Source organism: Mchenga conophoros, linkage group LG17 (assembly GCF_057382185.1).
Source record: "Mchenga conophoros isolate Kocher_MC1m ecotype Shallow Benthic linkage group LG17, M_conophoros_male_GT1.1, whole genome shotgun sequence".
Lineage (NCBI taxonomy): Eukaryota > Metazoa > Chordata > Actinopteri > Cichliformes > Cichlidae > Mchenga > Mchenga conophoros.
This window is the reverse complement of record NC_140542.1, coordinates 38,467,301-38,475,881: the sequence shown is the minus strand read 5'-3', so window position 1 is coordinate 38,475,881 and position 8,581 is coordinate 38,467,301.

Below are 8,581 nucleotides of genomic sequence, written 5' to 3'. Positions count from 1 at the left end.
GTTTTTCCTGTTGGTCATAATTGATGCAAATGTCCTCAGTGGCTGCAGAAAATTTAAGAGAAGCACTTAAACAGTTTCAAATAATCATCACTGATTGGTACAGATGCTTCCAAGCAGATCATTAAAAGTCAGGATGCACACCATCAAATGTCACATTTACATATTAGTCTCCAAACACAAAATGCTGCTTTTATTTGTTAAAATTATGAAATATTCAAATGATGAAAGCCTGTATCAGCTGCGATCAAAGGGGATGGAGACATTGCTGATAGCTGACATTCGTATAAGTTCAAATCTAATCGTTAACATAACCATGGATTTTCAAATTAAAAGATGTGAATACGTCCAGTTCCAGTAGTTTTCCACAGTGTCTCTCTTTCATTAGAAGAAACCTTAATGATGTAACTCAGACGCTCCACCACAGCTCTTACTTTGGTGCTGTACTGCAGACTCTGGTAATGTCTCGACTTAGAGAAAAGGCTGTAAAACCGATGTTGATTAAGTCTACTGGCTCACATGAACCACAGTGGCTTTGTGTCCAACAACGATGGTTACCTCAAGTGCAATTTTTACACTTTAAAAAGAGCCAGTTTCTTCTCTTTGGCAAACCAGTTCTGGTTCACAGAACCAGATTCCAGCATCACTGCAACTGGGCAACAAAGCCTGACCCGTTTAAACTCAGTGTCTCAGCTTGGATTAGCATGCTTTTAATGCACCATCCTCATATGTATTTCTTTGTGTAGTACATGAATTTACAGGCAAGGTCCTGGCTCCTAGCTAACAGCTAGCTAGCTAGACCTAACATTATTGGCAGTTCTTGTTGGAGACAAAGTATCTGAATTTCAGGAGCAGGACCACGCCTCCAAACACACTCCTTCCGGTTCTTATCTATATATGTTCCCCCAGTTCTACAATCTGTTTGTTCTTGTTTACGTGCCCCACCCTCCCTACCCTTTTCAATTCTTTAACTTCTGTTTAGTGCATGGGGATCTGCCAGGTCCCGGAGCCGCCGCCAGTCCCCTTTCAGGCCTTCCCCAAACCGCAGCTCAATTCATGTCCAAGCCGTTCACCTTTATCTACTAAAATGCTGTCAAACCTAAAATGAGGACGTGGGCCAAGTGAGTGAACTAGCTATATACACCTTCAACAGGCTGTACATTGTTTGGTGTACACTTCCATTGTTGTATGTAGCCAAGATGGCAGTCGCTGAGTAATAAGGTGTTTCATGGGTAACATTTTAACCTTTTCTGTTTTTTGCACACCATCTGATACTTGCAAATTATCCATAGTAATGCTTAATTTTACCCACCACACATGCAATCTAAGCATCAGGTATAAAATTTGAGAACTGCCGCTTTTGCTGTAAACCTCTGGCTTACCAGTCAAATAGCAGTTTTCATTCATTTCTTTTCAGGTTTGACATTTTGGATATAAAATATAATTTCTTTTTGTACTATTAGACATTTACTGTAATAATTTTAATTTATCTTATTAGACTTGGGTGGAACGTTGCCATGCATTAAATCTTGATTAGTGTGTTTGTGACCTCCATGTATAGACTGATGAACAGTGATTTTGTGTCACCCTCACTGCAAATGCTGCCTAGATTAGTACACTAGGGTTCTTGTAGCGCTTTGTTTCAGCAGTTATAAAACATTTGTTATACCTGCTCTTGTTTTCCTGCAGTTCTAGATTAAGAAGGACCACGTCGAAAAGCTTTTCTTCCATATGCGATATAGCAGCCAAGAAGCTCAAAGTCAACACATCTTTGACATTCTCCTGTGTTAAAAAAGGAAACTTCTCACTGAGCACACCCTGTTACTTCAGACAGACTGTAAATGAAGCAGAAAGGAGTGGCTCAGCGATCTGGCAGATAATTACTACAGTGGGAAATCTCATAATAACCCAGGAAAGGAGCCACAGGGTTCCTTCTTATCCTGACCAGCAGGAGAAAAGAGCATTTTATGGTTTTGCCATCCCTGCTGTTTACATTATGAGCCATATTTAGTTACTTTTAATTTAGTGATTAAAGGTGATACTTCACTGTGAACTGGGACAGTGCATTAATAGGACTGAAGTCCACAGTTAAGCACAGGAATGTGAGTATTCAGTGCTGATTTGGAGTTGCTATTAAACCCACAGTGATAATAGCAATGATCTAATGCAGTGGTTCAAACCTTTGCTGGCATGCCCCACTTCACCACCCTATGATCTAAGATGAACAGTAGTGAAATCAGCACCACAGCATCATCAACCTCTGTTTTAATCATCTCCCCTTAAAAAATTAAATTCACTCTACGTAGTTCCACTTTATATTTCTCTCCTGTTCACCCACAATTCACCTCACCACCGCCCCACAGTTTAAGAACCAATGTAACTAAACAGCAACAAGGCTGAAGCATTGGACTTCAAGATGCTAAAATCCATCCTAAAGCCGAAGGGAATCATTAATGATTTCATTTCATTCATTTCATTTATTTATTCATTTTCAGGCACAACAAATACCTATATTGAACATAAAATACACAAAACAAAAAACAAAACTTGCCTGAAAAAGGAGTGGGACGAAGAAAACTTATTAAATCCCACCCCTATACTCACTCATCAACAAAAAAAAAAAAAAACAAACTTCCCGCAGCTACGCCCATCATTGCATACAGACCCATCAACAGCCCCGGGCAGATACAAGCATCTAAGCGGCAGCTCGCAACCAACAATTAGAGCCTTCATAACTGAATACAGAATATATAAATTATAAATTGCATTACCACAGGTAACAGGCAGTAATAACTACAAGTAACAAACACACATACATATACATACATATATATCTACACACACAAGTACATATATGTACATACATACGCACACTTTATTTTTTATTTTTTATTTTGGAATCCATACCAGCAATGGTAAGAGGACAGACATTACAGAGCACACTAAAACCCATCATTGAGTATACTGTGACCAGACCAACTGTTTGTAGAGGAATTTAAATCTATGAATATTTTTGCATTGTTTCAATTGTAAACTCAGACTGTTCCAGATTTTCACACCACATACAGACACACAAAAGCCTTTACGGGTTGTTCGAGTTCTGGGTAATTTGAATTCTCCAAAGCCTCTCACATTATAAACCTTTTCTCGAATTTCAAATCTAGTTTGTAAATTTGCCGGTAAAAGTTTAGTAAAAGCTTTATACAAAATTATGGATGTATTGTAATTAACCAGATCCTGGAATTTAAGTAACTTTGCCTGAAGAAAGAATTTGTGAGTATGATCTAGATAACCAGCCTTGTGAATAATACGCAGTGCTCGTTTCTGTACTGTGACTAATGGATTAGTTGTATTTTTATATGTATTTCCCCACACTTCCACACAATATGTAAGATATGGAAGAACCAGGGTACAGTACAGAGTACGAAGTGCATCTTTATCAAGGAATTGTTTCACTTTGTTCAAAACTGCGAGGCTTCTAGAAATTTTGGTTTTTATGTGTCTGACGTGGGGTTTCCATGAAATTTTGTTATCAATTATAACTCCCAAAAATTTGTTTTCACTCACATTATCAATTGGTACACCTTCAATGATAATTGGTAATTCTATATTATATTTTAAATTACCAAAAAACATTGCTTTAGTTTTATTTATATTTAATGATAATTTATTTATGTCCATCCATTTTTTTTATTAATTTTAGCTCCCTGTTTACAGTCATTACAAGATCAGTATAATCATCGCTACTGAAAAATATGTTGGTGTCATCTGCGAACAGTATGAGTTTAAGTACTTGAGAAACATCAAAAATATCATTTATGTATACATTGAAAAGTTTTGGTCCCAACACTGACCCTTGGGGAACACCACATGTAATACCAAGTTTCTCTGAATGGTAATGCCCTATGCTAACATATTGTTCCCGACCTGTTAGGTAACTTTTTAACCAGTTACCAGCTTTCCCTCGAATACCATATCTTTCCAATTTATCCAGTAAAATTGAGTGATTGATTGTGTCGAAGGCCTTTTTGAGGTCAACAAAAATACCAACTGCATATTTATTTTTATCCAGTGTATCAGTAATTTCTTCTACTGCCTCAATTATCGCCATTGAAGTGGTTCTTTGCGTTCTGAAACCATACTGACCAACATTTATTATTTGATGTTTTTCAAGGAATTTTTCTAATCTTGAATTAAAAAGTTTTTCTAGAATTTTTGAGAATTGAGGCAGTAGAGAAATAGGCCTATAATTGGTAAAACTGTGTTTGTCATTACTTTTATATAGTGGTATTACTTTCGCAATTTTCATTTTTTTTGGAAAACAACCGGACTGAAATGATAAATTACAGATATATGTTAAGGGACTAGCAATATTCAGAATAACCTGTTTAACTACAGACATATTTATGTCATGATAATCCATTGAAGACTTACTTTTACATTTTAATGTGATATTTATTACTTCTTGCTCATTTGTAGCTGAGAGGAACAGTGAAAAGGGATTTGATTTTATATTACTGATATTTTCATTTTTATGACACGGGATGTCCGCTGCTAGTTCAGGGCCAACATTTATGAAGAATTTATTGAACCCATCGACAATATTACTCATGTTGTGATTTTCACCATTTGCATCAGTAAAATATTCAGGATATGATGTTCCAGAAGATCCTTGTTTAATTAAGTTGTTTAACACATCCCAAGTTCCTTTTATATTGTTTTTATTTTCATATAATCTTCTTCTATAATAAAGTTGTTTGCTCGTTCTTATAATATCAGTCAATTTATTTCTATATGCTTTATATCTTTGTTCCACTTCTTTTGTTTTTACTTTGATGAACTGTTTATACAGATTGTTTTTCTTTTTGCAAGCATTAATAATTCCTTTTGTGAGCCAAGGACTTTTTATCTTTTTTTTCTTTGTCATGTGTTCGTTTACAGGACAATGTTTATTGTACCACATAGTAAAAATATCTAGAAAATTATCATAAGCCTTGTCCACATCTGACTCTTCATACACCGAACTCCAATCTTGTTGTGCTAAATCGAAATTGAAGGCATGAATTGCTTCTTCATTTATTGTTCGCTTTGCTATCATGATCTTGGTATCTATTTTTTTTAAATCACAGTCACACAAAGTAAAAACTGGTAAGTGGTCAGTTATATCACAGACAAGCAGACCACTATTAATTTGGAAATCCATGACATTAGTAAAAATGTTGTCAATAATAGTGGCGCTATGTGAAGTTATTCTGCTTGGCTTTGTTATTGTTGGATATAGTGATAAGCTGTACATTGTGTCAGTAAAGTCATCAATGGCTTTTAACCTTGTTGGATTTAGCAAATCAATCACCACAGATAAATAGTAATTTTTGGTTCACCGAAGCAAACGTTTTTTCTATCCATTCATTAAAAGTGTCAATACTTGAACTGGGTGTCCGATATATACAACTTATAACATTTCTCTTTTTTTCATTCATAATCTCAATAGTCAAACATTCCAAAATTCCATCAATAGCCATAGACATAGTTGTTACAACATTATATTTTATAGAGTTATGAACATATATAGCAACCCCGCCGCCCGCCTTATTTAATCTATTCATGTATTTTAAATCATATCCATTCAAACAAAAATCTATTCCTTTAGCGACATTGAACCAAGTTTCAGTGATGGCTATAACACTAAAGGGGCGAGAAAATTGTTGCAAATAGTCCTTAATGAAATCAAAATTAGAGTACATACTTCTGCTGTTAAAGTGAATTAATGAGAGCTTCCCGTCTAGGTTAATTTCTTTTTCATATTGTTCCTGAGTGAAATAATTACAATTTTTAACAAAAGAAGAGAGAAAGTTACTTTCAGAATCTATTTCTGGATCTATTATATTATGCTCCTTATATTCACAATCTAGATCAATTACTTTCTGTTGAAGAACTAATTTCAACGTGTCCATGTCATTTCCTGGTGTAATTGATACATTGGTGTCAGTTATACTTGTCCAGATCCTCCATGTTCCTCACTATCAGTACTTTTGCCTCTTCTGGTGTCCCGTTTAGCTTAATGAAAATCTTACAGTTTGTTACCCATGTATGTTGTATTTTACCGTTCTTCTTCAGTTGCCTTGCCTTCCTCGCGATGTCTGCGTTTTTTCGTGTCAGATGCTCATTAATGAAAACGTCCGTGCCTTTCAGTTTGCGTCCTTGTTTCAGCAGTGCGACCTTGTTCTTCCGATTGACAAATCTCATAATGATGGCCGGCGGTCTGTCACTCCTCCTGGGCAGTGAGTGACATGCTTCTATGTGCTCCAGGTCCATCTCTATCCCCTTGCTTTGGAGGAAGGACGCCACCTGTTGCTCTACCGAGCGGGTCTCCTCGTCGCTGGGCTCCCCGACGTTCCCGGCCACCGCGCGCGCGTACGAGCGCGGCTTGATTTTAATACCGCTGATGACCACGTCGTTCGTACGGGTGTACTGCTCCAGCTCATCCACCCGCCGCTCGAGATCCATGATCCGTCTGTCCTTCTCGGCATTTTGGAGGCGTAGCTGTTTTACCTCCTCCAGAAGCCCCAGAAGCAGCTCCTGCTGTGCCCTGACTGCGGCCACGTCTCCGCACAGCGCTCCGAGGGAGGTTTTAATGTCCTCAACCTCCTCTGGTGTTGGGCCTTTCTTGGGTGGCATACTGAAGCGAGAGCACGAGGCGGCCACCACGAGGGACCCGGAAGCGGAATTTCTGATGATGGCGCCTGGCTAGGCCTGCTGGCTGATGGTGGAGCCTGGCTGTGGCCTGCTGGCTGATGGTGGAGCCTGGCTGGGTCTGCTGGCTGTGGCCTGCTGGCTGATGGTGGAGCCTGGCTGGGTCTGCTGGCTGTGGCCTGCTGGCTGTTCAAATCAGCACAAACGTAGCATGCTTTGTTTCTTAATGTAGAAATTGATGATTCTTCAAACCGCCTCCTTGTGTTAAAATACAGATAAGTGAAGATTCAGCAGAGCTGGTCAGAAAACACAGCAAAAGGAAGGGGAGATGACTGCTGAACTTGTGTGCCTTCTCCTTATGCCGTTACGCTGCAGTGCTGCGGAAGTTGGTCGGGTTGTGAACTGTTGGTACTCCCACACGGATCACGCTGACACCACAGTATTCTGCTTCTGGATGGATGAGGCAGTGTCAGTGGCAGCCAAGGAGATTTGTGACTGCAACTTGCTTTTTGTGTCTTAGATTAGTGTGTGTGTGGGAGGAGGTGGGCCACACGAAACTGAACTATGGATCAGCAAATACGCTTTCACACAGCATTTTTTCCAGGATGTTTGTGGGGTACAGGGGGGAACCAAGAGCAAAGCAGGTGTGGCTCCCAAAGGAAATCGCTTTATCTGATCATAAATAAACGCCACAAATACACAGTAGAAAATTGGCAAGGAAAACACTGCACATGTTGGGGACAACTTTTTTGCCAGCGGGTGGACAGCTGCTTCTTGTGCTGCTTCACAAAGCTCGCTGAAGCTAACTGTGGAGGCAGTGAAACAAACCTTTGGAATAAATGGGAGACCTCCCCACACAGCACTCAGGAACTGTCATGCAAAAGGTAGCACAGTGGAGATGAGGAGCAGGGTTTAAAATATAGAAAGATATTTTAACAATCGTTTTGCTCACCACCGCTGTGAAAACCAATTCTCCTCTGTAGGAAAACAAAAGAAATCACAATTTTACGATAAATGGATTCATCTTTCTCCTTGGTTGCTGCTGGGGACGGGGAGACAATCACTTCCCACTACAACGGTGATTTCTGCTCAGTAACGAGCTGTCAACACTCCTGACACATGAGAATACGATGTAAATTTAATTTAAAGTCGCAAGGTTGAGGCCAGAATTTGTTCATTTCAGGTTCAGAGCAGACGTCTGTGGGAGCTGCAGTCCTTTGACAGACACAACAGAAACGATCAAAGCAAAGTGTTGTCACAGTGAGCTGTGTGGCTGGCAGTGGTTGGGCCCAAGCGCAGGACTCAGAGATGGAATTTTTAACTTAAAGGCAGCAGCTTTATTTGCTGGCAAAACAAACTTGGCAACACAACACATGAGTACTGAGCAAAAACAAAACTCAAACTAGGAGAGTTTAACTAAACTGGGAATACATGGCGTAGCATATCATAACCTGACGACACAGGACGAGGGATGAACACACAGCTGGGAAAATGCACTCATGATGAGACACGGGGAAGCAGAACTGAAACCATAAACATGGGACAAGGACTACAAAAGTAAAACAAGAAACTGAGACAAAGCACCAAGACGCAGACTGGACACTAAGACGTGGAAACATAGGAACCTGAAGCCCAGAGATGATACAAAACAGAAACCACAATCCAAGGACTGAAGATGTAACATAAGCAGAAAAGCATAAATCATAATAATAATAATCAGAACTATCAGTTCACCAATAAACACAAAGCACTGGGTCCATGACCCAGTGCCGTGACTAGGGCACTCCACATGTTTCCATAGGGAGGACTTCATTATCAACGTGCAGACAGCTGAGTGTTTAAATATGATTGAGGTCAAGGTTTTATGTCATGTAGGGGGGAAAGTCATGCA